The sequence below is a fragment of the Sorex araneus genome, chromosome 4 (genome assembly GCF_027595985.1).
Source record: "Sorex araneus isolate mSorAra2 chromosome 4, mSorAra2.pri, whole genome shotgun sequence".
Classification (NCBI taxonomy): Eukaryota; Metazoa; Chordata; class Mammalia; order Eulipotyphla; family Soricidae; genus Sorex; species Sorex araneus.
Window position 1 is genome coordinate 148025849 of NC_073305.1, and position 6000 is coordinate 148031848.

Sequence of the window (6000 nt, forward strand, 5' to 3'; positions counted from 1 at the left end):
CATGTTCAAGACAGATCTATCAATTGTGCTTTCTTCCTGGCCTCTTTTGTGTTTTCCTAAATTCCAGGTTTTTTAAAATATTGATTAACATGAAGAAAGAGCAAAACTTTGAATTTTTTTTAAGTTTTCATATATGAAAAATGAAGTATTGTAAAATAGGTTATTACTTCACATATTTAACAATGGCATTAAAACTATATATGAAATTGGTGTCAAGAATTGGTGTCAAAAGACCAACTATTGTCTTTGGGTTTAATTTATTTAAATGTGCTTAAATATTACTTTATAAAATGCATAAAAAATGCTCTCTCTTTCTATTCTTTTTTCTTTCCCTATCTGCAATTCAAATTGTTTCAGGAATATGAACTAGCCTTACAATGTTTTCTTGAGACAAAAAAAACAATAATTCAAACAGATTAATTGCACTTTCAAATCATAAGTGCATATTTAAAAATAGAATTTTGTTCAGAAAGTAGTAGTTTCATGTTCATTGAACCTCAAATACTCAAAAGGAATTTTTGATATCTTCTTCATTTTTAAAATTCTCTGCCATATTTTAAGTAACATTAAAATAAAACAAGCCATATTTTAAGTAACATTAAAATAAAACAACCAACAACAACAATAACAAAAAAAAAAAACCAACAGGGTCACATCCCTTCCCCTCTTCTTCTCTGAGAATTTTCTCTATTTCAGTCTTTTTAAAGAGTATCTTCTAAAAAAATCTCAGAATATCCTCCTGGAGTTAATTAGCATAATGCTTTAGTTTCAGAATAAACAAGAATGGAATTGTTTTTAAATAATAAAAAAAATTTAGAGATAGTTTTCTGATAGTCTCATTTTGTAAATCCAATTCAGATTTGATTTCTATTCATCTTTATTTCTGGTTGTTTTGAGACTATAAAAAAATAGCTATTTTTTCCACTTCTTTCTCGAACATTAAATGTCCATTTTTCTTTGCAAACCTGAAAATAAATTCCAAGACTGTAGCACTATCCTAATAAATTTTGAGAAAAACAAAACAACAACATGAAATTCAGTAAACTGTATATTTGTTCAAATAATAAATAATATGATTGTATTTCTTTTATTTTATTGACAGTTGTCCTTTATTTTCTTCTAAACTGAGCAATGCAGTACAACTCTCATTCTCAAAACAGCAAATTCCAGAAACACTGCAGCAGGACCAGCAGAATAAAAGAAGCAATTCTGATGGATGATCAAGAATTGCTTAATGTATGTCAGTGTTAAATGGTTTTATCACTAGTGTCTGCCATACAGGCAAACTGGGTGTGAGGAGTAGGAGGAGAGATATTGGGGACATTGGTGGAGGGAAATGTGCACTGGTGAAGGGACAGGTGTTGGGACATTGTATGACTGAGCCCCAATAATGTACAACTATGTAATTGTTTATATTATGTGATCGAATAAAAAAAACTTTTTAATGTCTTTTCTACTTGGGAGGGGGAGGCTGGGGGAGGAGATGAGAAACAACCAATAGTGCTCATGGTTTACTCCTGGCTGTATGTACTCCGGGGTCATTTCTGGTGGGCTCAGCACCATATAGGATGCCAGAGACTGACCCAGGTCAGCCTTGTGCAAACGGCACCCTACTCACGGCACGATCTCTCCAGCCCAGCCTCACTATCCTTTCAATAAAAAAAAAGTAAGATATCAAATTATGGTTTAGATAAAACTCTTTTTTGGCAACATTTTTTTTTTAGTGTAGCTGTATTCATCAGTAGTAAAGTAATATTGCTTACGTATTTACATATTGGAATCAAGTCCAATGACTTTCTTATGATTTTGAGGAATATATCATGATTAGTTAATAATTTATTCATAGTTTCACAGTTAAAAACAACTAAGTTCTTTGTAATAAGTTAGAATTAATGCAAGTTTGTTCTATCAATGTGACTATTAATCTTCAAAGTATCTCAGGTTATAATAAAATCTATTCACATATTATGAAAATACTAGATTATTATGTTAACATAATAATGCATATGGGATTGTATCACAAGGTTAGAATAAAAATTAGATAACAATAAGGTCATACATTTTTAACTTTTACTGCATTACATTTTCAGAAAGCTATGTTTTATAGCTTATTTCTTATCAACTACCTTCTTGTAATGTACCATTGTCAATGTATTCGTTATAGAAAAAAATCATATAAAAGATATTTTTCAGGCAGTGTATATTTGGCTACAACTTAAAAAATAAAATAGGGAAGGAAGTGCGTAGGTTTTACATAAATATGCATGGGACAAATGAAACAGATCTGTGATGAAGCAAATTGTTTACATGTGTGGCTTTATCTTTATAGCCAAAATGGCTTACTCACTCAAACATGTGAGCTAAATTTGCCTTTTGCTCTAAAAATTATCCTAACCATTACTGTACTACCTACATCCTCCAACTCCACTAGAACAACTTAAATGCATGCTTATATGTGGCTAGTTATGCTCTTGGCTCTTTTCTAAACATTGCAGGTGGTGTCAAGATTAGATTCCTCAGAAAATGCAAAGGAACAGCAGGTATAGTTATTAAAAATCAGACTAGACCAAGATCCAGAGAGATAGTACCACACCCCCAACTGGGTTTGGCAAATGGTCCCCTGAGTCTGTCAGGAGTGATCACTGAGTATAGAGACAGGAGCAAGCACTGAGTACTGCCAGGTGTGGCCTAAATTTACAAAAAAGAAGAAGAAAATATTATTTATATGATATTATTGGCTGGAGCGGTAGCACAGCAGTTGGGCTTTTGCCTTTCACTCGGCCAACCCGTGTTTGATTCCTTCGCCCCTCTCAGAGATCCCAGCAAGCTACTGAGAGTATGGAGCACGCACAGCAGAGCCTGGCAAGCTACCTGTGCGTATCGGATATGCCAAAAATAGTAACAATAAGTCTCAATGAGAGACGCTACTGGTGCCCGCTCGAACAAATCGATGAGCAATGGGATGACAGTGACAGTTATGACATTATTATCTGTGTAAGCATTGTTATGAAATTTATAGGGACAAATTGTTAGAGAGGTGCAGTCTATGTAAGGGGGTGAACAGATATGCAGAAAGATATTTCTCTGAGAAGTCTTTCTAGAACAGACAGGATTGTAAGCAGTGGCAATATTAGAATGGTGGGGAAGGAACCTAACTGAGGGAGAGAAAATTCAGAGAGAAAGGCCAGGGGTGAGAATTTAATGGTAGGCTATAGACAAGGAATAGGATTAGTGAATTACATACCTTCATTTCTTAAACATGACTTGAGCCAATTAGACCACAAGCAAGATTGCTTTGCCATGGTAAAAGCCACTTACTGACAGACATAAAATTCCTTTAATAGGACTAAATATACTTTGGAACTCAGTTCAATTAAGCATTCAACATCAATATAATTTGATAACATAACTTAAAACTAATTGATTTGCTTCACAAATTTGTATATGTATATGTATGCATATATCCCTCTCGGACTGCCTGGCAAGCTACGGAAAGTATCCTGCCTGCACGGCAGTGCCTGGCAAGCTACCCGTGATGTACTCGATATGCCAAAAACAGTAACAATGACCATGCTCATTCTCCTGACCCTGAAGGAGCCCCCAGTATGCCATTGGACTACATAGCATGTGACAGGGACAAATGGAGACATTACTGGCGGCCACTCGAGCAAATCAATGAACAATGGGATGACAGTGATACAATGATATGTATATATATATATATATATATATATGTATATATACATATATGCTTCACATGTTCTTATAGATGGATATAAGTATATATATTTGAAATAAAACACAACTATATGCAATAATTTAAAGTGTAAGCAAACTAGGAAAGCAATATCCAAATGGATCATGTATGTTTTATTTTGAGATTCATGGATGGTGTCTGTACTCTACCAAATAATGTATTTACTCAGAAAGACAAATTTCTTACAGATACCATATCCCCAAATTTTTTATCACATTTTCCAATTCCTTTTATGTTTTTAATTTAGTAGTAGTCAAAAGTAATATACAAATATATAATACTTAATAGAATAGTCCATGTATATTACTCTCCTACAATGAAGTATATTGGGTATATATCTATACCCTTGTTTACTCCATTTTCTCAGAGTGAATTTATTAGTATAGAATTATTAAATTAATATGTCACTGCCACAATATTTCACAGATTTTGAATTTCATCTTTACTACAGATTTATATTCATACTATAATTCTAACTATGTATGAGAAAACTACTGCTCATGGAGGTAAAAATAATTTTCCCACAAGATAGTTTCTTATAAGCATAATCACTATACTGCTGAGATCTATTGAATTCCAAATCAGACATTATTTCCATTAAAATGCAAAGGTTTTCTGAAAGAAATGCAAGTCTAGGGGCTGAAAAAAAAATAGTACAGTGATTAAGATCCTTTCCTTGCTTACTGGGTGATCATGGTATAATCCTTGACAACACACGTGTTTCCCAGAGCACCATTGCATGTGGGCCCCAAAACAACCTCTCCAAAATGAAAGAAAGCCAAGTCAACTAAGATGCTGATTGTAAATTGTTGAGTTTTATTTTCATAAATTTTGATAAAAATATTACTGAGATTCTTTTGTCTATTCTTTGTATGTCTCATTTTACAGTATAATTTATCAAACAGGCATTGACTAATAATAAATAAAAGAAAGAATTTATGAATATCCACTCTGATGATTTGTAATCTAAATTCCTATAGGCAGTAAATACGTCATATCAATAGGGATATAGACTCAGCAGTGCTTGGGACTGAAAAATCCACATTTTTCCCAGATATTAAATTCATTTTTCCAAGGAACTTTTCCTATAATTTGAAAGCATACTTTGTTCAAAAAGATCATATGGAAATTTAACACAAATATTTTTGGTTTATTTATGCTAGGCTCACCAAAATTCTTTTCTGCTTAGAGTGTAATGAATAAAAATATTTTTTTTAATTTATTTTATTGAATCACCAAGTGGAAAGTTACAAAGTTCTCAGACTTATATCTCAGTTACACAATGCTCAAACACCCATCCCTTCACCAGTGCCCATATTCCACCACCAATAAAAACAAAAACAAAACAAAAACAAAAGCAAAAACAAACAAAAAAAGGCAGTATACATCCCACCCCTCACCCCCAAACCCCCCACCCCGTGCGTGAGTGATAATTTCACTTCCTTTTCTCTTTACCTTGATCACATTCCAGATTTCAACACACAACTCACTATTGTTGTTAGAGTTTCAAAACAGACTCACTATTTTTGTTGGAATTTATTCCCCAAGAATACAGCTCTATTAACAAGGAAATATTTGATAATACGTTTTCCACTGATGAGAATGAAGAGATAAAATGTCGCGCGGCCGCGGTAGCTTTTGCCCCACGCTGGCTACTGAAGGAAATATCCTTCCTTCTTGGTCTCTCTCCCCTCCGGGAGAAGGCGTGGTGTCCGACATTTTGTGGGTCCTTTGAGAAGGTATGAACTTTTGGCGCGGAAAAAAAAAATGTGCTTTGAACTTGAAACCGGGGCAGTCCCAGCCGGGGCCAGTGCTCGGCTCCGGCCGGGTTTCGGCCCGGGTGCCCATGCCTCTGCACAGCCGGTGGATGTGGAACGAGCGGGAACCAGAGACAGCTTTAAAAATATTTTTGAGAACTGAATAAGTCATTTTGATTTTTACATAATAAAAATCAAACTGAAGCAATTTAATACTTCAAGTATCTAGAGTAATTAGACTGTTTCTCAAAAGTTTAGCTTAAGCAAAGATTCCCAAGATAGCTTTAGAGAGCACAATCTATAGTAGAGAGTATTGATATTTGAACTCATTTGAGAAACAAAATAATTTAAAACATTATACCTGCAAGAAAAACTCTGATTCCTGGGTCTGTTTAGGAAGCTTTCCAAGAAAGGAGGGCAATTTACATTTTTTAAATGCTCCTATATTAGCATTTCTTAATATGTAAATTTAAATAATAAAAATTG